The sequence below is a fragment of the Mirounga leonina genome, unplaced genomic scaffold (genome assembly GCF_011800145.1).
Source record: "Mirounga leonina isolate KUSES-001 unplaced genomic scaffold, KU_Mleo_1.0 Mir_127, whole genome shotgun sequence".
Classification (NCBI taxonomy): domain Eukaryota; kingdom Metazoa; phylum Chordata; class Mammalia; order Carnivora; family Phocidae; genus Mirounga; species Mirounga leonina.
This window is the reverse complement of record NW_023270316.1, coordinates 76725707-76749760: the sequence shown is the minus strand read 5'-3', so window position 1 is coordinate 76749760 and position 24054 is coordinate 76725707. Positions and strand designations below refer to the sequence as shown.

Genomic DNA, 24054 nt, shown 5'->3' with positions numbered 1-24054 from the left:
TAAAGTCTTATAAATAAATGTGTGATTAGTTGAAGCTATATCAGCTTTTAATTTAAGGCCTGCAGCTGTTGGTATGAGAAGCATCAAATGTCAAAAGAAGTTAGAGTTATGAATAAGTAGAGTAAGAGAAAAGGTCTCCTGAGAAGAAAAGAAAATAAATATTAAGCATGTGGATTATCATTGCACTGCTTCTCCTATTCAAGGTTTAGTGCTAAAATACAAATTTCAAATATATAATTTAATCTGTGTTAATTCATGCTGCTTACCAGGCTATATATAAAAATAATGCAAAATAAAAGATTATTTAAAAAGCTTGATATTTCTTTACTTTACATCTTATGAAAATGAATAAAGATAAACATCAAGCCTGCATTGTTACATTCACATCCTTTGTTAAACATAATATAAATTTAGTTTACTGGAAAAGAACTGTCGTAATTTTAACGGGCAGAATTTATTTACCTTCTCTTTATGAGGATGATCATTCCCTAAGGTTTTCTTCTCAAATATTAAAGTTTTTCACTTAAAAAGAGGCTTAAAATAAGTGATTTTTAAGAAGTGACTATTATATGATAATGTGCATTTCACGTGAGTGAGAATAGTATACATTTAATACTAATAAAGTCGTAACTTCTAAATGTTGCATGTTAATTTGAAATGATTGCCAAGAGATTTTGTCAACATTAAATTCTACTGGAAACTAGTCTGGTTTTTGCTATTCACTTAAGGTAAAGTTAATTTTAGAAAGTTATAATTACATAAGACTATCATGATTCAGGATTTAAATGTTGGTTTTGTAAGAATTTTTTTTTTTTTGGCCCACTTAGAGCTGTGTCCTGGAATTGGTGCCCAAACAATTTTAAGTGTGGTATGAGCTGTTTATGTCACTGAGTAAAATTAGATACGCCTGTTGCTAATACGAGGGGATGAAACATGAGACAAGGCCAAACGCGTGAGAGCCTTTTGCATAGTCCCTGAAGCCTGAAGCCCCAAATCCTTCACTCATTCTTCAAGTAAGGGGAAAGTTTGAAACACTGTGTGTCTGATAGGGCTGGAGCTGGTTGTAGCTACTTCCCAGGGGGCTTTTTAACACATCTAAGGTAAGTCATCAGTTTTAACTTGGATTTTAGATAATTACAATGTACAGCTTAAAAACCAAACAGGTACAAGATTTCTTGGTTTTTGTTCTCTTCGTAGGTGACGTAATAGTTAATAAATTCCGTTTAAAATGTTGAATACATTTCTCTCAAAATGATTATATATAAGTATCAGTAAAATTTAGTATAACTTCTTATTTCCACTCTTTTACTCTGACTACTAACATGCTATGTATTTTTCACACAATTTGTATTTCTAGTGTTTTTAATTTGTAGAATTCCATGATAGCATTTCTCTGTTATCAGGCATTACATTGTACACGATAGTTAATCTAGATAAAATATAATCTTTAAGATTACCTGTTTCTAATACTACCCTTAAACTTTTGTGGTTGAACTACATTTGCTTTACATTTTGTCCATAGCTCTGTTACAGACATTAAAAAATAGATTGAAATTAATGAGAGCAAGAGTCCCAGTCATTTGATAAATTGGGAATAAGCAAAAAAAGAGCAAAGTACCAACTTTGGCTTCCCAACTATTTTTGAAGTAAAAAAAGGAAAGAATAGTTCTCTCCTAAAATCTGGAAAACAAAGTGTTGCTCAAAATCTGTATCAAAAAGTCAATATAGAGTACAAGGTAAACATGCGCCAACACTTAGGCCTACTAAAGTTGTCAGCGCTTTCCTTGTATTTCCTAATATGGAGCAATGGGAAAACAAGTTTAAAGGGAGGCTCAGAAAAAGATAATAAGGGAAAATAGAACTCAACTGGCTGGAAGATTCGCCAGCAGGATGGAGTAACTCACTAGTACAAAATGTACTGTTTAGCTGTTACTTAGTTTCTTGGAAACATTTTGTAGAAATAAGTCCAAAGAGGCACACTCAGAGTTTCAAGACTAATGGTTCAAGTTGGTGTTAGTTTTATAGGTTCTAGAATTTAAGGTTTTCTTTCAAAGCCAAATGAAAAATAGTATTTCAGCATATTTAAATGCCAAATTCCAAGGACTGACAAATCCAAGTTTCCAGAAGAGGATGGCTAAGCTTGCGGTTGCACGTGCCAAGGGCAGGCCACCCCAAAATGTAAGAGTCACTTAAGAAACAGCCAGTGAAAAAACAATCTGACCCCCCACTCCCCTGCGTTTGTCTCCTGAAAGCAAGAAATCAGTCTCCCATGTGAAAGGTGCCCTCCTTGTAGCAGGAGATAAGGAGACCTCCTTATCACCAGAGGTGGGGAATTGAGAGCCAAGAAGTCTATATAAACAACCCTTGTTACGTTTTACTAATTTACTCCCCCAGCCCAAATTCTGTTTAGAATTCCTTACTAATGGAAGCTCCGAAAGTTAAGTTTTCTTTGTCCTGTCAATTCCTCACAGACTTATGGTCCCTTTCTCTAAAAAGTATAAAAACTGCCTGCCTGGGTTGTTTCTTTATTTTTCTTAAAGATTTTATTTATTCATTTGACAGAGAGAGAGAGAGCACAAGCAGGGGGAGCGGCAGAGGGAGAAGCAGGCTCTCCGCTGAGCAGGGAGCCAGAAGCGGGGCTCTATCCCAGGACCCTGGGATCATGACTTGAGCCAAAGGCAGACAACTTAACTGACTGAGCTACCCAGGCGCCCTGGGATGTTTCTTTAGGTCTTCACCTCATTATTGGGCCTCCGTGTGCATGTAGTAAACCTTGGGCTTTGTTTTGTTTTCTCTGTTAATCTGTCTCATGTCAATTTAATTCTTAAACCACCTGGAAGACCTTAAAGGGTGGAAGGAAAAATGTTTCCTCCCCTACACAATTAAAATGCTGAAAATAAAATGGCTCCATATTGTCCTTTAAAAACACTTTCTAGTTATTGCACTGCTGTTGACTATGAAAATCAAATGGTAATTGTAAATTATGAACAGGTGTCTCCATTTAGTTTAATTTTGCATATTGTGTAGGACCTGTGGTTCTCCCTTTGCTCCCTCTTCTGCTTGGCTTCTCACAGACCCTTGCTTCTTTTCAAATGAGCCCAGCCCGGCTAAGGGCTAAGCCCACCATTGGTATGGTTTCCTCATAGGAGGGAAAACACTACAATCCCAAAGATGATTTTGCTACTTGCCCATTCTTCAGAACCTGCCTGTGCCCCTCTGTCCTTCCCTCCCCTTTCTCCCACATCCCCCACAAAGAGCATCCGCCTAGCTTTGTGCTTCTCTGGACCTACAAAGAGGCCAGATATTTCCATGCTGTCCCCATGAGTGTTGTGGTTTTCCTCATCCACTGGACTTGCCATTTCAGATTGCAACTTCATTTTCAATTTTATATCTGATTATGCCCTAGCAAAATCTTTGGGAAAATTGATATAGGAGTATTTAGTAATTAGTGGATTTACAAAAGTCTCAAGACTTCTCTCAAAATCCCTCAAAATATCGAGGTCTGCTTGACGTGGGTATGACCAGTGTGCAGCACACCACTGATGAGAAAGGAGCTGGGGATGGCAGGAGAGTCTGCTTATGCCCAAAGGAAGTGTGCTTCCTCCTAAAGCCGTGGGGTGCTTTTGAGCATTTACAACAGAATAGCAGTGGGGACAGATTTATTCTTTGGGACACTTACTCTGGTTGCCATGGAGAATGGATTGGGGGCGTGGGGGAGGGAGAGGGAGGAGTTATGGAAAGTCCAGAGACAGCTTCTGCTGAGGACTGAGGAATGAAGGGAGAAGGCAGCAGGAAGAAGCCATTGCTGTAGAGATGGGTATCTTGAAACCTAGCCTCACCTTTGTGACCATTTCAGCTCTTTTGCACATTCCCAATTGGTTTCACTTGTGAAAGGTCCCGGAAAAGCGTAGTATCAATGGCGAGGCAGTGACTACAGGTGCAGGCTGTGGAGTCAGAGTGCCACTTTCCAGTTGTATGACCTTGTTTGTGTGAATTGCTTAACTACCCTCAGCCTCAGTTTCCTCATTTGTAAAACTAGGAATAATCAGTTTCTACCTCCTGATGTTATAATGAGTATCAAATTCAGCTCATACAAAACATGTAGGTGTCTGACTTCTTGGTAAACAGTAGCTCTCCTCATCCTCCCGCCCCCACGCCTCCTCCTCATCACCACCAATAATGAGGAAATACACAATCTCTTACTCTCACCCCCACTGACAGGGAGGTCAGAGAGGAACCTCAGAATGGTGAGTATCAGGATTTCTAACTGCTTCTCCTGGACCCCCAGCAAGGCACCATGAGCCCTCTATAGAAGATACCAGACTGAAGCTGTTATTCCAGTAGGGAATATTCTCATGCACTCAGGGCTGCTGAGGAGGAAATGCACCTTCCAGAACACAAATAGAAAACCCTCCCTGATACTCTCATTAATTTACTGGAAATCCTTGGTGCCTTTAGTAGTTCTGAAGGAAAAAAACTCAACTGGGTTTCCTATGAACATTGTCCTTTCATAAAACATTTTAGATCTTAATGAAAATTATATATAAAATATTCCAAAATGTTAATCTTGGTAAAATATAGAAGTCTGCTGTCCCTGTACTGGCCCACATTTGAATATCACTTTAAATCCTCACATTTCAATCCTGAAGAAAGGTGTCTACAAAGATAAAAGTGAATCATGACCTTGAAGTTCTCTGAAACTTCTTAATGAACTGCCAAAGGAATTGGAAAATTGCATATACACTACATTTGATAAGAACCTTAATTAGGTCTACCTCAAGAATTCCTTTTTGCCCTAAATCTTTCATATGGAGACTTGAAACTAAAAAGAATCTCCTTTTGGTTGATATATTTAAGTAACTATTTTTTCTTAAAATTTGTCCTTAATTTTGTATGGTTATTTCTCAGAGTTAGCATTTAGTTAAATGCTATTTTTAGGGACTAGGCAAACTGAGGTTTTGAAAGGAAGGGGTTATAGAGCTGCTTTGCCTGAAATTTTCAGTTCGGTTATAGAACTCCAAAGACTAATGACATAGATGAAGACTCTTTTATTCTGTTCGGTTAAATGCAGCTTCCATGTGCAACTTTAAGAATATTCTGAACTCTGGCTTCCTTTTTAAATAATGTTAAACTTAAGAGTCATGTCTAAGAGACTATGGGTTCTGAAAAACTGAGGGTTCTAGAGGGGAGGGGGTGGGGGGATGGGTTAGCCTGGTGATGGGTATTAAGGAGGGCACGTTCTGCATGGAGCACTGGGTATTATACGCAAACAATGAATCATGGAACACTACATCAAAAACTAATGATGTAATGTATGGTGATTAACATAACATAATTAAACAAAAAAGATTCATGTCTATACTAGGATGGACTGAGGTCCCCCTGCCCCTCACAGGGCTGGCATAGGAACTGGCTACTAAATGCCTAGTAAGGGTTTGTATGTTTCTCTGGGGCATTGCCCACATCTCAACCCACATCTGTGTGTCTAACTTCTTCTCCCTCCCTAATCAGCTTCTCTCATTGTCTGACCTGTGCCTCTCAGAGAACATTCCCTTAATAAGTCACTTATATGAGAATCCTCACCTCAGGTTCTACTCAGGGAACCTGACCTCAGATAGATGAAGTCGAGCAATGTTCTACTGAGAAATCCATGGGCATATCTGACTGTTCACTTGTTAAAATCCCAATCTTTCCAACAGCAGTTGTTTTAGATAGGCTTACCCAGGAAACACTCTGAGCTGGAGATTTGTGTGTCACTTCATGCGAGAACATCTTCAGTAAAAACACATGTAGGAAACTGAAGGCAGTCAAGTTGGGCTGGACGATTGAATGGCAAGGTAGTTGTGACAGAGCTGGGATGGCCCTCAGAGTTGTCCTGGAATTGAGTATGGGGCCTGGGCCTTTTGCACCCTTGCTGTGATCAAACAGTGGATGTGGGACATACTGTAGGTGGGGCGGCTCAGTGCCATCAAAAGTAATTCTCATCATCCGTTCTCACTCCTGGCAACTGGAAGAATGAGGGCCTTGGTTCTGGTGTGACCAGGGTGTCACACCACTGTTGTTCACCCTGGTCTCACTCAGATTACTTCATGTACCTAATTTGGGAATAGCCCGCCCTCCACCCAAGAGTCTAATCAATCTCTTGCCCTGGGGAAACCACTGAAGGAACATCATTGGGAAGAACTACAGTCTCCGCGGCTGCAGCTGGTCTCTGGATGGCAACTGATACTCACCGTCTCTCCTCCCACCCCCACCCCCACCCCCAACCACCCATTTGTTCCCACCTAATACCTTTGTCGGTCTACGTAGCCAACCTGGTGTGATGAGCCTGACGTTCAGCTCTGAGGGGTCTGAGCCATTGGTCATCATGCCCTTATTTATCAACCTTTGTCTGAGCACTTGTCCATTTACTATCAAAATGGTCAAGGAATACCAAGAAATGCTCCATCGGACCTTCTGGGTGACAGACATTCTTCCCAGCCAGGAATGGCACATCCTTTCCTTCTAACTACTCTCTTGATGTGAAGAGATGAAGTGAATGGATGGTAGCTTGAAGATTAATGGGATTCACGTTGCACTCCCTGGTAGAAGCGTTTTCCACTGGAAACAGACTTCTAGATCCACAGAGCCTATAGTTTTGGGGATGGGAAGTACAGATTTCCCACCCAGGTCATTAAAAGTGATGGTAAGAATGACCACTCTGACTCTCACCATTGGTAGATGTGTTCTACCTATTGAGGATGCAGTGCCACAGTAGTTGTTAATAAGGGCTATACAGACTCCATCCTGAAGCATTACCCACCCTCACAAGGAATCTCCAAGCTGGGGCCTCAACAGCAACCTCAAGACACTGTCACATACCCTCCTCAAGCCAGTAGCTTCTGGGACATAGAATCGGTGATGAGAACAGTAGACCCACAGTCAAGTGCCACAGTGCCTTTGCTGTGAAGTGGATGATTTGATTTATTGAAATGTCATGGAAAGTGCCATACCAATGGATCCAACATTTGTAAGTCCTCAGATGGTGATGCTGGCCACAGCCATGCAGACAAGAAAAGCCCATACCCAGCCTAGGTGTCAGTTCCAGTCACAATAATATAATTGTCTTGCCATTGAGTGGCTGCTTGGGCATGTCAAGGGATGGTGCTAAATTCAGGTTCAGCATTGGTGTCTGTTGTTGGCAGTTTAGACACTCAGTAGTGGCAGTGGCTAGATCAGCCTTGCTGAGAGGGAGCCCTCGTTGGGCCCATGCATGGCCTCTATCCCAGCCACTATGGCCACTATGGGAGCACTGGTGTGGGTGATGATGAGCTGAATGGTGTCGGCTGGCAGAGTCATTCTGGTTATTTGGTGCCTTTTGCACAGTGGACAGTCTGGAGGATGTTAATGTGTGAAACAAAAGCCTTTGCCCTTTGTACTCTGGAGGTCCACCCACAAGCTCTTTCCCAGATCTCATTGTCCTCCCTCTTCCAGACTCCCCCTTCCAGGTCCTGATGAACCAGCCAAGCCATTCAGCTCCATCAATGAGATTGTATATATTCCAACCTCAGCCAGTTTCTGTTTCCACAAAAAGTGGATGAGCAGACGCACCTGAAGCTTTGTGCTTTGGGAAGATTTCCTCTCAGCACCGTGACTGGGCTGTGGTCCACAGCAGGCCTTTTGTGGCTTGCACCAATATATTGAACCAACCCACCCTGAAACCAAGTTTGGCCTTTTTCCTCCTCTGTAGGCTGGTCATGAGGGACACCCCTCAATGGCCAGAGGACTGAGATCGGGGAGAGGTGGTGAGTGACATGGAACTATGAGTCACCTGTGTGCCCTCTGCCTAGCCCTAACTTTCTAGGAGGAAGTTCTAACTTTCAGGAGATTGCTGCTGGCTCCTGACCTTGTTATGCCTTGGTGTCAGTCTAACAAAACTCAGGTCATGATGGGAAATGCTGGCCACATGGCCACTTGGTGTCTCATGGTCAGGTGCCTTACCTGCACGAAGGCCCAGTAGTAGTTAGAGAAATGTTTTTCAGATGGCATATAATTCTCTGCCACAGATGGCATGGCCTTATTCCAAAATGCTAGAGGTCTGCATTGTGATTCTTCCACAGGCTTAGCCTTTCCTCAATTGCATGGCCTTGGGGTTTGTTGGAGCAGGGCTGGCTGAGTCCTTGTTGTGTACACTTGTTCTGGTGTTGCTGGTGCCTCCTTCTGGGGACCAGGCCTCTCTTCAGTTAAGGGCTTCACTGTATGAAACTTGAGCAAAGAGTTGTGATTTTTATAGGGGTTAGTGGCCCTCAGCCTCCTGATCATCCATCCTTGATGTCTCTTGTTGCATAGATGGAGAGAACTCTCTTGGTGGTTGCCCATCTATCTTCTTCCTCTTCAACAACTAGTCTGGCATGTCTGGCTTTGTCTTTCATTATATAAGCCATTACTTTCTCCAAGCTTTTGAGGGCCAACCTAGCAGTGTATTAATGCCATCTTCCAAGACCATGGCGTTAAGTTCTGTATCATTGCAGGATGCTCTAATACCAAATGTTTTTCCTTGCCCACTTTGTATCTTCCTTGATCCATCCCCCCGGGACTCAGTTCCAGGTACACTGTCACTTGCTGACACCTTCTGGGTAGGGACTTCTGGCCCTTTGGATATAGTCCCTTTGTTCCCTTATCAGGTCCTGTCTTTCCCTACCTGGTTATGTGGTGATTTAATCCCAACTATGTGGTCAGCTGGCCAGGAGAAAACAGGCAGGTGGCAGGTTGTCACATCATCTTCAAGTGGGAGGGAGGGATGGGCCACTCTGCAGACCCAGACATTCCAGGGGCACCTGGAGTTTCCAGGTTCTTAAGTGTATTGGTCCAGATGTCTCATTCCAAGTCTCACAGCTCCACTCCCACCCTGCTGGGGCCCTGGTTCTGACAGAGCAGCCTTGCCCAGGTTGAGAATTCATTCTTTGGTGCTCCTCGACTCTTAGGAAGCCTGGATCCTCTGCTCACTATACCCTTCAGTTACAGGAAGTGGGAGTCTCTTCATCAGCTGCCAGAGAGGTCCTCTGATTTTTACAGTTTGCCTGGTACCACCTCAGTCTCTCATTGTCTTTCTCCAGTGCCTTGAAGAAGAGCATCAATTCCATGGTCCTTATGATGATTGACTTGTCTGAAACCCTCCAATCCCTTATGCATTGCACCTGCTAGTAAGTTTCCTCCCACTGATGTTCCATCCCGTTCAGCACCAGGGGCAGTTTTAACAGTGATGCCACCACTGTGTGCCCTGGTATAGCCAGTATTCCACGAACTGCCAGAAACAGGGTCCTGGTTGCCAGTGATTGACAGGTGATCCAGCTCCAAAATACCATTTTAGATTTGCTTCCCCAGACTACTTCTGGCCACCAACTCTGCTACCTGTGTTTTGACAGGGATTCGGGGACGCGGACAGGAGACTGAGATTTGCATAGAGGAAGTTCATCAGGAAGTGCTTTTAGGAAGAATAGCTCTATGGGAGTGGGGGAAGCAGGAATGGGCAGAGGAAGAAGCTCAACTGTGATGTAGTAAAAACAGAAACCTCTGTGATCCCACAGGACTGGCTGGGGAGAGACGAGGGGTGGAGGTGCTCTCTGGAGTCAGACTGACCCTTCAGAGAAGACGTGAATCTTCAAAGGCAGGGGCCAAGCCCTCATGCCCCTAGACTGACCAGTCCTTAGCTGCCCTGCAAGGGGCAACGCTTCAGGTGAGTCCGCCCTCATCAGCCAAAGACAGTCCCAGGGCAGGGACTCAGGTGTGTGCTGTGAGCAGGAAGCCGTCCTGGTGGCTGGGACAATGAGTTTCTTGGTGATGAGGCGAGGTCTGCGTGGCACATCACAGCATCTGCTAGAGTAATCTTCAGGTTTTCTGTTTTTAAGATTATCTGATTTAGGCATGAATTCTTAGAAAATAATTTTCTTTCTCTACTTGTTTTACTTTTATAGGTATGACCAAAGTGTAATCCAATAGAACAATTTAAAACTAGCATTTAATGGAGAATTAATCTTTGTATTATATTCATCCATTCAATCATCAGATATTGGCAGTGTTCTAGGCAGTGAGACTGGCAAAGAACTCATAGAGGGGGAAAAAAAATCCTGCCCTTGTGGATATGGGACAAATGATATGGGAACATGAATGCAATATTTTTTGGATGTTGAGTAAGCTAGGAAACTGGAGACAGGAGAGAACAATTTGCATTTCAGATTAATTTGCTTGGGTTCATAAGTAGAGGATTAAGTTAAAGCTACCACAGAACTGCCAGGATAATTCCACCTTAAATAGGGGCTAACTTTGACTAATTATCCCTTTACTCTCAATACAGACAAATTAAAGGTCATTATTATTTTGGTAATTACTTTGATTAAATCATATTCTGTTATCAAAACATTTTAAAGGAACAAAATCATAAAATAAATATTTCATAGAAAATACATAAATGAGTCATTCATATAATAATTTTAATAAATAGGTATTTGAGTTTTGATTGATTCTATTAATAATATAGAGCTTTTCTGATATGGGTTGTATCTATACAACCATATTCCATATTATGGGTTGTATCTATAATAATAGTTTCCAGAACCTTGTCAAGGTGTGGCACCATCACATTCTATAAATACGTATTCTTCAAAATACTAGTTTGATCTGACTTTAAAGTCAAAAGACCATGAATTTTGTACTTAGTGTATAATAACAGCAAGTATAACACTGTGTGCTAATCATTTTTCTAGGAACGGTGCATTTTCCCTTTGGAGCTATGATGGCAAATTTCAGGGAAATAAAGGCCTTCTACATATGTAAGATTTATAAATATATATGGGGGTATATCAGAGTAAATGTTATAAGGTTAACTGGATTGATTGTGAATGTTAGGTGTCCAAAGATATTAAAATGGTGTGTTTGGAATAATGATAGTAATCAGAGGCATAATAACATTTATGAAACTTATAATTCTCATGACATCAAATACCTGTAATTCACCAGTAAGCCTTACATTCCACCTGTTGTGAGAAAGACGCCAGTGGGTCCAGGCATTAGGTGGTCCATAAGAACTCTGGGAATCTCAATTGTAAGCATTAGGGGACTTAGAAGGAAACTATTATATTACCCATGATATTAGGAAAGCATGTATAAGTTAAGACACCAATAAACAGCCCAGTGAACACTTTCTATGTTAAAAAAAAAAAACTTCTTGAAAAACTGCATAATTAAACTCTATATTTGGTGATCCTTTGGTGTTGATATAACATTAGGAAAATGCTATGCAATGAAATAGTCCACATATTTGTCGGTAGTTTCTGAGTGATTTGACAAAACACAAATTGAACAACAAGAACTGGTGGGAAGAAAAGATAACCATATATTGTTTCCTAAAAGATTACATATTAAATCAAAAAAATAAATCCTCGTGTTCATTTTGGACCATCAAAATCAAAGAAGTAAATATTTTAAAGACAAGGAGATAAGCCACAATCAAATAATATCATACCTTTCTCCTCCACTTTCATTCAGGAGTCTTTTTTTTTTTTAAGATTTTATTTATTTATTTGAGAGAGAGAGAATGAGAGACAGAGAGCATGAGAGGGAGGAGGGTCAGAGGGAGAAGCAGACTCCCTGCCGAGCAGGGAGCCCGATGCGGGACTCGATCCCGGGGACTCCAGGATCATGACCTGAGCCGAAGGCAGTCGCTTAACCAACTGAGCCACCCAGGCGCCCTCATTCAGGAGTCTTAATTGTAAGGAACTAAGAGTCTCCAAGTAAATCTTGTCCATGATTTCCGCAGAGCTTTAGTGGGGTCACAGGTTGGAGTAGAATTTAGGGAAGGAATGCCACTGTGAAGAAGGAAGAGAAGATAAAACAGTAGGGGGAACTCCAATTTCCAGGGAGCAGGTGCAGAGGTTAGAAAGACATGTGGGGGGCGCCTGGGTGGCTCAGATGGTTGGGCGTCTGCCTTCGGCTCAGGTCATGATCCCAGGGTCCTGGGATTGAGTCCCACATCGGGCTCTCTGCTCCTTGGGAGCCTGCTTCTCCCTCTGCCTCTCTCTCTCTGTCTCTCATGAATGAATAAATAAAATCTTTAAAAAAAAAAAAAAGAAAGAAAGACATGTGGGTCTGTGGGCTGCATCTCACGGACAGAACCAGGTGACAAAGCCCCAAACCCCTCTCAGAAAGCTCTTCGAACATATTCCACCAGAAGTCAGAACGTGTCCTGAGACTAAGGTGATCAGGAGTCTCTGCTGTGAGGATAAGCCTGCTGGGCCAGGTGAATTGACCAGTTGACAGAATTGATCATCATGAAGTTTTTGTCCTAGAACTAAGTAAGGCATGTCTTTAGAACTCAGTCTGGTTTATATGAAAGCAAAAGGGAAATACTTAAGATTCTATAGTTGAAAAGCAAAAGTAGAAACAGTGCTTTTTTTAAAAATTTTTATTATGTTAATCACCATACGTCATTAGTTTTTGATGTAGTGTTCCATGATTCATTGTTTGTGTTTAACACCCAGTGCTCCATGCAGAACGTGCCCTCTTTAATACCCATCACCAGGCTAACCCATTCTCCCACCCTCCTCCCCTCTAGAACCCTCAGTTTGTTTTTCAGAGTCCATCGTCTCTCATGGTTCTTCTCCCCCTCCAATTTCCCCCCCTTCATTCTTCCCCTCCTGCTATCTTCTTCTTTTTTTTTTTTTAACATATATTGTATTATTTGAGAAACAGTGCTTTTTGATTACTAATCTTCCTCCCAAATCCAACTCATTTATCTTATCAGGGTAGAACTTTATATGATCTTGACCCTTGAAATGCACTGTTCAGACACAAAGAGTGCTTATGATTAACATGGATGCTAGCAAATGAAGTCATACGCAGGATTGCTGAGATGTGAAATGAGGGAAGTGTCAGCCTATGAATTATGACATATGCATCCGTCATCTCATTATGCCAATGAAAGGGTCTGGAAAATAATGATGTGTAAATCCATCATTTCCCCCTTTTGTTTGATATGTTCCAGTTCTTTTCCTAGCTATTCACAGAATTTCTGTTGACATTGGTAGGATGTCAGTTAAAGAATGGGTAAGAGAGATAATAGGATGTCTGGATAAAGAGGGAATGGCTTATATTTGCAATCATAATGCTGTTTCCTAGACATGGAAATCTATTCCACAAATACATTATAGATGAGAATACATTTTATTTGGCCTCCCTGCCTGCAACAATTACATATAATGGAGTGCCTGCTCCTTGGCAGGTACTACTCTAGGTGCTGGGTTCATGACAGTGAACAAAGTATCCTTCCTGCCTTCATGGAGGTAAGAGTCTAAAAAGGAATAGACAATACAAAGTAAACAAATAAAGGTATCCTTATCCACCCTGAGAAATACCATGAAAGAAATAACCAGGACTCAGTTGTAAATTAGGACAGGACACAAGATACACAGAAGCGGGGGTGCTCTCGAAAGACCCTTTAAGTTAAGACAGAAATGGCCGCCACGTGGTACGGACCAAATTGTCAGTCAGAAGGAAGAACATGTACAAAGGCTACGAAATAGAAAGAGCTTAGTCTGTTTGAGAGATGGAAGGAAACCAGTGTTGAGAAGGGCAGAGTGGGATGAGATGGAACTGGGAAGGCTGGATGCACCAGTGGAGTGGAGCTTAGTATGAAGTGCAGCAGGAGGCCACTGACTGACCTTCAACAGGGAGACAGGGGGTCGCTTTTGGGCTTCCAGCAGCTCCATGGTATAGCATTTTGTTAACATTTCCTTAGCTCTTGCTGCAGCTAACTACTAATTTGTCTCTCTGCACTTGATGTACATGCACTAAATCAGAGGTAAATAGTAGGTATAAACCATGCCAAGAAGGGGAGCATATTTGGTATCAAATAACACCTGGTTCTGGTTAAGAAACCAGGTCTCCAAATGTGGCAGTCTTTGTAATGATACTTGAATGCGCACACTTCTAATTGACATGAATACTGTTCTTGCTTAATCACTATTCTGTGTCTGATCTCTGCCAACTTCAATTTCTGGATGTTAATATTACTCCTTAGGCAAATACTATATAATGACACTGTAAAAGTCTCCAATTTCTGAGTTTATTTAATAAAAACAAGAACAAAACACTAAGAAAAGTATGTTTGAATTGCCCACCTTTATTACCCTCACACTGTTTTAAAATAAGCCTACATCGGAACTATGAAACAAAATATGATGTTTGAAACCAGTTTTATTACCTAACATTTGTTTGACCATCGGTTTGAGGTTTTCTTTTTCCTTAGAGTCATTCGTTCATTTAAATAAGTTTCTTCCCCATTTAGGTCTCTTAGCTACTTGAAGAGCATTTATTCTCTTGGTTTGGTGTATTTTGTAAAGAATTTTTTTTTTAATGGCAGAGTTTGCCATTTTATTTTAAAACTCAGTCCTATTGTAAAGAAGAGAGAACAATCTGATGACCTTTCTAATCTGTGTGTGTTTGTGTGTGTGTGTATTTATAATATGGGAATATGGGCATAAATGATTGTGACTTTGGATGAAATTGATCATTATAATCCACATACTTTGCTGTATTTAGGTGTCCAATGCTGAGCAGCTTGACTAAAAGATAAAGCAGATCTATTCTTCAAGTTATGTTGTAGTCATAGTTGGGATGAGTATGGTGAATTTATTACTAACTTTAGTATTATCAAAAGAATATATATATCAAAAGATAGATTTGTAAAAATTCTGTAAATCTGAAAAAATAGAGAAAAATATTTGGGAAATGCAGTTTTCAATGAAAAAAGTAGAGTATGGGGGAAATTATTATTAACAATTTTTAAATTTTACTTTTTTCTAGGCATGTACATTTTAATATGTATTTCTTTTTCATTTGACACTCTATCACTAGCATTTCCCTAGGATATTGTTTTGCTTCCAAGCAGTTAATTCTGTCATACTGTAAGAATCCAATGAATTCATTACTCTTCATCATTTATTTAGTGTCTAGTTTTTCACCATGATAGATAATGCTACAATACATAATCCTGAAACATACATCTTCATTTTAGTTCCTAATTGTTTCTTCTTTGGACTAAGTTTCCAGAATTGAAATTACTGTGTTTGAGGTCCTTGGTGCATAGTGCCAAGTACCTGTCTAGAAGGATTACGTTCACTTTCAAGCTCACCAGCAGAGGGGTACCATGTTCGTTTTTCAAACACTTTGCCGATATTGGCTACTAATCACTTTTTAAATCTCCCTTAGTCTTTGCAAACTGCTCCAGCACTTGTGTTTATCTGCATTCCTTGGTTTACAGTGAAGCTGAACTTTTTACTGTGGGTATTATTGGTCATTTATGTTTCCTTGGTGTAAGTGCATGGCTTTGCTCAAGTGTTACTGGATTATTTGTATTTTTTAAGGGTATCAACCTTGCCTTATCTTTAAGACAAATGTTTTCCCCAATTTATTATGAGCCATTGAATTTTTCTTGGGGCAGACTCCTCCCCATTACTCTTTGTTTTCCTAAATGTTTGCACCCAGTCAGAGTGATGTGAGTTATGATGCAAACAGGGAGGCTGGAAATAGTGAGAATTAGCTAATTAACATGGGAATTAGCTATCTTTTGGAAGTCTGAAAGCAAATGGAGGGAGAACTTTTCCGTCCCATGGTTCGCAGTGCTAGCATGACCTAGTCCCCTTTAACTGATAAGCACACTAACTTCCTCCTTCCCTGGAAAAGTGGTCCATATATACTGGATAGCTCTTATTTCTCACTTTCAATTTATTCATTTATCACCTCTGTGTGGGGGCTTGTTTTAGACTCTATTCTCCTTTCTCTATTTGTCCTTTTGTCATGATCTCATTTTTCATACTGAAGCACAAAACTATGCTTTTTATCCAGTAAGTCCCACTCTCTATACATCCATTTGTCCAGTGCATACTCAGCAATTGCCTGTTATGTGCACATAACTCCTACTGGCCATATATACTCTTGCAGTTGACTACTCTTGTGAGTTGCCTTGTCATTTTAATGGATGATGTAACATGATAGCACCTGCTGTGTAATAAGAAATTATACTGCTTGGACATCAGAGCTACATTCTATGATATGAAAGGCAGTTTTGAGACTGTCAAAAATAATTTTCCTGCAGTTTTTCGATTGACATGATGGGTGATATTAGAGGTTTGGAAAGCCCCCAGTCAGCCTGCCCTGTGGCCTGGCAGGACCTAACTCAAAGCAGAGCTCTATCCCTAACACTCAGATGAATCTCCCTGGGAGAAAAGAAGATGGCTGGGTAGCTGTGCCCATTGGACCTCCTCCACCCCTTGCTTTGTGGTTATGGCAGGAAAACATAATCTGAATCATCTGTGTGTGTCTGAGTAAGTGTGATCATCAAGCCTCAATCCCAGTCCTCTTAATGTATTTCAAAGACTTTGGTTTTTGTTTTGCCCATCATTGTGTAATGCACTTATAATTTTACTATATTATCAACAGAGCAAAGAATTTGTATGAAACAAATCCAGTGGCATTTCTTCATACTTCCTTGTGAACTAGTAGGTTATCAGATTTTGCAGCTGTTACATGTATGCTTGTAAAGCATAAGCACTTCCCAGTTGGGCTCTCTATATGTCCGTTTAAACACATTTCAATTGTATTGTCCAAGTTTCATATAACGCCACTCATTTTAGAGGGCTTGATCTATCAATAGACGTATGCTAAAATCTTCCACTATGATAATGGCTTGCTTCATTATTTTTTGAACTTATTTAGTTTTTATTTCATGTATACAGATAAATAGATATACATGAAGGTAGGAGTATCAGGATGTTTGTTAGATGCATACAAGTCTAGCATTTCTACAGCCTCCTTATGAATATAATTTTATATGTGTAGTGTTACAGCAATACCCCACCATAATGTGCCTATAATTATGGGAGTTCAGATATAACATAAATGATGGATGGTGACTGTCCTCTGCTCCTGCCCCATTGTTGAGGAGTAGCTGAAGTTTTCATCTCCTTTGGGGTAAAAGGATGGGTGGTGTTATGTGTGTTGGGCTGGGAATAAGCAACACCAGTAAATGGGGCCCTTATCACCAATAATCTAGATTACTCTTCCAAGAATAGTTTAACTGGGAGATTCTTGGAATCACTGCTCCTTCCTCCTTCCCTTCCTTCTTGGAGTCACTGTGCAGGCCCAAGGGCTCAGGATCATTCCCAACAGGTGCCCTACCAAGAAGTGCTAGCTGGAAAAAGGATGGATTTGAACTCTCTGCCAGACTCTCCTATATAGAGGCCCTCACTGGGATGAGTTCATTAATTTTGCAGCATGACCACATTTACAAGGTTGAACCTGGGACCCATACTTGTCATGAGGCTTCTTTGTTTTTGATGTTCTCCGGATTCAGAATTATTTAATACATTTCAATTAATTTATCCAGCTCAGGAGTCAGTATCTGTTTTCAGCCTAATTTATCTTCAATTAGAGAAAATTCTTCACAGTTACCCTTTAATCATTGTCTTTCCTATATTTTCTCCTGTTACTCCCCTGGAGCTCCAGTGGGACACATTTAGACCATCTCTTCCTTCAGATTTCCCTCCACATTTCCCATATCTTTACCACGCTGTCATGTTTTCTAAGATTTATCGTCTTACATATCTGTTGGATAAATATAAGATATAGACTTTATATGTCTGAAAACTTCAAGCTATATAACTCATTTTTGAATTTTAAAATAGAACTGAATTTCTCATTTCTAAAGGGTCTGTTTAGTTGTTTTCAAATCTACTTTTTAAAAAAAATCATTTTGGCTCCTTTTCAACATCATCTATGTATTTATGATTTCTATGTCTCAAACTCCTGGCAATAGCCTATCCAAATTAGGCATGTCCACAAATGGCCCTTGAAATTAAGAATGTCATTTAACAACATCTATTTAGTAGACACAGTGCTCAATTCACTATATTATGTCCCATGACAAGAATCAAAGAATATAGAAGACAGAATTCTTATCTATAAGGTGGTTTTATTTTAATAATAAATAGGGAACCATGAATTCAAAGCATATAAAAACTGGTATTCATGCAAAAATGTATTATGCTTCATGTCTGAATCCCTATTAAAATCTTGATAACTATATTTGAGAGAAACATTTAAAACCAACCAAAATTAAGTACACCACCAACAACTTTGAGAAATGGTTAACAGGGAAAGAAGTATAAATTTTTAATGATAACATAAATTATTTTTTTAAAGAAAGTTTCTTTTATTTATTTATTTGACAGAGAGAGAGCACAAGCAGGGGGAGCAGCAGGCAGAGTAAGAGAGAGAAGCAGGTTCCCTACAGAGCAAGGAGCCCAATGTGGGGCTCTATCCCAGGGCCCCAGGATCATGACTTGAGCCAAAGGCAGACGCTTAACCAACTGAGCCACCCAGGTGCCCCAATAACATAAATTATTTTTAAAAATAAAGGGGTCTCTAAAGGTAATTTTTATTCAGCATATAGTAAAACTCAAAATTCTTTATCTTGGAATACAGATTTTAAGTTCTAAGATAAAGCATTATTTCATTAATTTTTTGGTAAAGGGCTTATAAATAGATTGTAAAGTACTCTGCATTGTTCCAGCACAATTTCTTGCCAGCACGAATGCTGCTTTGCTCTTGTCTGACGTCAAAGTGCTGAAGAATTGGTATCCTTCCCAATGCTGATGATAATAAATATCTGAAGGAAGCTAGCTGACCCAGATAGCCTCTGAAAGTCTCTTCTAGCAGAAACATAATACACAGTATCAAATAAAAATGAAAGGCACCATGAACTATGAGGACTATAAGCTAATAACTTATTAATTAACAAAATTGATTTTTTAGAAAAAAATTTAAATTGTGTGTTCCGCCTAGTCATTTAAATCATACCTATCTAGCTTGTTTTATGCAACGTAATCAACACTGAGAAATAGCAATAGCAGGTTAACCAAAATACTTAATGTGGGCAATCATAAAACATGGTAGAGTAAGAAATAAACTGGGGGGAAAAAACCAGATGTGGGAGCAGAAGTAATTGTAAGTAGCGCTCAAATCGGGAAGGACAAGAAAACAGGTCATTAGCTTCTGAAAGTGAGCCTGGAGTCAGTATGTTCAGCTGAGGAAATGGGATCCAGCCTCTTAGGCAGTTAGCAAAATAGGTGCACAAAAGTGGGATAACTCATGGAGCACCTGGGTGGTTCAGTTGGTTAAGCATCCAACTCTTGGTTTCGGCTCAGGTCATGATTTCAGGGTCATGGGATCCAGCCCTGCATCAGGCTCTGCACTCAGTGCTGGAGTCTGCTTAAGCTTCTTTCTCCCTGTCCCTCTGCCCATTCCCACCATGCACTCTCTCTCTTTCTGTCCCTAAAATAAATAAAATCTTTTTTAAAAAGTGGGGTAACTCATAAACTAGGCAGACCACTTTCCCCAGTTTCCTCTTCCCCAGTTAGTGAGATGGGGAAAATTTTAGAAGGAGCAGGTTGGGAAGATGAGGTCAGTTTGGGCTGGGACATGTGAAGTTTGAGATTTCTAGTTGGGTATAGGAATCTTAAGTTCAAGGTGAGTCTGTGCTAAGAAATGGGGAGTCTTCATCTTAAAGATGCATTCAGGGGGCACCTGGGTGGCTCAGTCAGTTAAGCGTCCAACTGTTGGTTTCAGCTCAGGTCATGATCTCATGGGTGGTGAGATTGAACCCTAAGTCAGGCTCCCCACTGAGCTTCTCTCCGTCTGCCCCTACCCCCACTCATGTTCTGTCTCTCTGTCCCTTCCTCCATCTCTTTCTCTCCCTAAAGTAAATAAATAAATCTTAAAAAAAAAAAAAGATGCATCGACAACTGGGGGTAAATTCAAATGAAGAGAAGTAGTCTAAGGGCTGAGTCTGAGGCTGGGAGATGAGGAGGAAGCAGCAAATGAGAATAAGAAGCAATCGCCATTGCAAGTAGCGTTTCTGGAAACCTAGTGGAAGTGGAGGCAATGACTATTTGGCATGTGCTGACCCTACGTCATGTGAATGCACACTTTGCTTAGCAACATGGAGGTCATTGGGGAGCTTGCAAAAGCAAGTTCAGTGGGTGGTAGGTGTGAAAGCCTGTCTGGAATTGACTTCTAGAGAGAAGGAAGACGCATAGATAGAGAGACAGTGGGTAGAGTCAACCCACTCAAGGAGTTTTTCTGGAAGGAGGAGTGGAGAAATGGAGCTGGGGCTGTAAATATTTGTGAGTTTCTGCTGTCTGCCAGGGCATATGGTGGTAAAAGCAGAATTGTATCCCCAGGAGTCACAGACTGTTTTTCTAGTCTTACATAGTTTGTCTTTGTTAATATTCTTTCAGTAATAAAATCCTAGAGATCTCATATTTATATATTACTAGTCCTCTTTCTAATAGATCTTTTCTGAAAATGCTTTAACAGTAAAGACAACAGTTTTATTTCTATCTACTTAGCATGGATCCCCTTTGGAATTAGCTCCTCATCCACAGTCATTGTTTAAAAACAATGTTAGACCGGGGGTGGAGCAAGATGGCGGAGGAGTAAGAGACTTAAATTTCATCTGGTCCCAGGAATTCAGCTGGATAGGGATCAAACCATTCCGAACACCTACGAACTCAATAGGAGATCGAAGAAAAGAATAGCAACAACACTCTGAACAGAAAAGCGACCACTTTCTGAAAGGTAGGACATGCGGAGAAGGGAATCCAAGGCGATATTCAGGAGGATAGATGACGGGGGAGGGTGCCTCCGTCGGCCGCTTCTGGCAAGTGATAGAGCCATGGAGCACAAAATAGGAACTTTTAGAAGTTGGCTCCGCTGAGGGACGTCACTCCAGTGGCTAAGTGGGGGGTGGAACCCTCGCGGGGACAGTGTGGTCTCGGGACCCTCGGGGTCACAGAAAGACCAGGGGTGTCTGAGTGCGGCAGAGCTCCCAGGGGTGGGAGTGGGGAAGCCGGCTGCAGAGATGGAGCTGAGGAGCAGACTCTCAGCCCAGGGTTGCCATAAACTGTGATCCGCAGCACAGTCGGGCCACTGCTCCTCCAGCAGGGACCCAACAAGTGGCAGATCCGGGGAGACTCCCCTTCCTCTCCAAGGAGGAGCGGGGGCGCAGGAGCTCACCACAGGGATCTGCTGGGTTTGGAGACTCCACACGGGGTTGGGTGCCAGAGATAGAAACACTTGGTCAAAGGCTGGGTGAGCATGGAGTGCGGCCGGAGACCAGGGAGACAGGAGTGACTGACTGCTTTTCTCTGGGGGCACACTGATGAGCAGGGCCCCAAGTTCTTGGCTTCTCCAGGGCAGAGATTGGGAGGCCACCATTTTCACTCTTGACCTCCAAGGCTATACGGAGAGCTTGCAGGGAACAAAAGCTCTCGAGAGCAAACCCAAGCAGATTACTTAGCCCGAACCGGGCAAGGGTGGGGCAATTCTGCCTCCAGCAAAGACATTTGGGGACCACGGCAACAGGCCCCTTCCCCAGAAGATCAACAAGAACAGCCAGCCAAGACCAAGTTTACGGATCAACGAGAACGGCAGAACTTCCCCGCTGGGGGAATACTGCACATAGAATTCATGGCTTTTTTCCCATGATTCTTTAGTCTTTCAAAGTTAATTTTTCTTTAACTTTCTTTTTTTTTAATTTTTCTTTTTCCCTTTTCAACCAACATCTTATCATTGCTTTTTTAAAAAATCATTTTTATTTATCATTTTTATCATCATATTCTATCCCTTCATAGTAGTTAACCTTATTTTTGGTTATATGTATATATATATATAACATGTATATATAAGTTGTTCTCTCTTTAAAATTTTGGGATACAGTTTCCTCTAACAGACCAAAATATACCCTAAATCTCTAGTGTATGGCTTTGTTCTAGTGTCCTGCCTGATCACATTCTCTCCCTTTTTTTTTTAAATCCTCTTCTTTTTTCAACCAACTTCTTTTTTTTTATTTTATATATTTTTTAAATATTTTTTTAAAGATTTTATTTATTTATTTGAGAGAGAGAGAATGAGAGACAGAGAGCATGAGAGGAAAGAGGGCAGAGGGGGAAGCAGACACCCCGCTGAGCAGGGAGCCCAATGTGGGACTCGATCCTGGGACTCCAGGATCATGACCTGAGCCGAAGGCAGTCACTTAACCACCTGAGCCACCCAGGCGCCCTTCAACCAACTTCTTATCAATTCCTTTTATAAAATCTTTTATAATTTTCATCTTTACAGTCATATTCTATCCCTTTATTGTATTTACCCTTATTTTTGTACATATATAAGTTTTTCTTTCTTTAAAATTTTGGGAGGCACTTTCTTCTAACAGACCAAAATACACCCAAAATCTAGTGTGTGGCACTGATCTATGCACGAGCCCAATAATATTCTGGGTTTTTTTGTCTGTTTGTTTTTATCTTTTTCTTTTTCCTTTTTTTTTTTTCTTTTTTCTTTCTTTCCTTTCTTTTCCCCCAGTTCCAGGTCTCTTCTGATTTGTTTAGTGTATATTTTTCTGGGTTCATTGTTTCCCTGTTAGCATTTTGTTCTCAGTCATCTATTCTCCTCTGGACAAAATGACAAGATAGAAAAATACCCTCAAAAAAAAGAACAAGAGGCAGTACCAACTGCCAGAGACCTAATCAATACAGACATTAGTAAGATGTCAGAACTAGAGTTCAGAATGGTGATTTTAAAGATACTAGCTGGGCTTGAAAAAAACATGGAAGTTATCAGAGAAATCCTTTCTGGAGAAATAAAAGAACTAAAATCTAACCAAGGCTATCAAAATCAAAAAGGCTATTAATGAGGTGCAATCAAAAATGGGGGTGCTAACTGCTAGGATAAATGAGGCAGAAGAGAGACTCAGTGATATAGAAGACCAAGTGATGGAAAATAAAGAAGCTGAAAAAAGAGAGATAAACAACTTCTGGATCACGAGGGCAGAATTCGAGAGATAATTGATACCATAAGACGAAACAACATTAGAATAATTGGGATCCCAGAAGAAGAAGAAGAGTGAGAGGGTCAGAAGGTATATTGGAGCAAATTATAGCAGAGAACTTCCCTAATTTGGGGAAAGAAACAGGCATCAAAATCCAGGAGGCACAGAGAACTCTCCTCAAAATCAATAAAAATAGGTCAACACCCCGACATCTAATATTAAAACTTATGAGTCTCAGAGACAAAGAGAAAATCCTGAAAGCAGCTCAGGAGAAGAGCTATGTAACCTCCAATGGTAGAAACATTAGAATGACAATAGACCTATCCACAGAGACCTGGCCGGCCAGAAAGGACTGGCAGGATATATTCAGAGCACTAAATGAGAAAAATATGCAGCCAAGAATACTATATCCAGCTAGACTGTCATTGAAAATAGAAGGAGAGATAAAAAGCTTCCAGGACAAACAAAAACTAAAGGAATTTGCAAACACGAAACCAGCCCCACAAGAAATCTTGAAAGGGGTCCTCTAAGCAAAGAGAGACCCTAAAAGCAACATAGACCAGAAAGGAACACAGACAATATACAGTAATAGTCACCTTACCAATACAATGGCACTAAATTCATATCTTTCAATAGTATATGTATTGAATGTATATGGGCTAAATGCCCCAAACAAAAGACACAGGCTATCAGATTGGATTAAAAAACAAGACCCATCGATATGCTGTCTGCAAGAGATTCATTTTAGACCCAAAGACACGCCCAGATTGAAAGTGAGGGGGTGGAAAACCATTTACTATGCTAATGGACACCAAAAGAAAGTGGGGGTGGCAGTCCTTATGTCAGACAAATTAGATTTTAAACCAAAGACTGTAATAAGAGATGAGGAAGGACACTATATCCTACTTAAAGGGTCTATCCAACAAGAAGATCTAACAATTGTAAATATCTATGCCCCTAACATGGGAGCAGCCAATTATATAAGGCAATTAATAACAAAAGCAAAGAAACACATTGACAACAATACAGTAATAGTGGGGGACTTTAACACCCCCCTCACTGAAATGGACAGATCATCTAAGCAAAAGATCAACAAGGAAATAAAGACTTTAAATGACACACTGGACCAAATGGAC

The 24054-nt window shown here is 40.7% G+C and overlaps 1 protein-coding gene across 4 annotated transcripts in view; it reads left to right on the top strand.

Annotated features, from left to right (window-relative positions):
• SGCG (sarcoglycan gamma) overlaps window positions 1–24054 on the top strand; it is a 127876-nt gene that overhangs the window by 22091 nt on the left and 81731 nt on the right. Inside the window, exons 1-2 of one of the 4 annotated variants that reach the window (XM_035003695.1) lie at window positions 791–1100; window positions 9567–9715. The exons of 1 other annotated variant lie outside the window; for it this stretch is intronic. The gene's annotated coding sequence lies outside the window, so the exon portion shown is untranslated. Of the gene's footprint in view, window positions 1–790; window positions 1101–9566; window positions 9716–20643; window positions 20671–24054 lie in introns of those variants that run through there. 2 more of the 4 variants (XM_035003694.1, XM_035003697.1) reach the window with 2 other exon arrangements.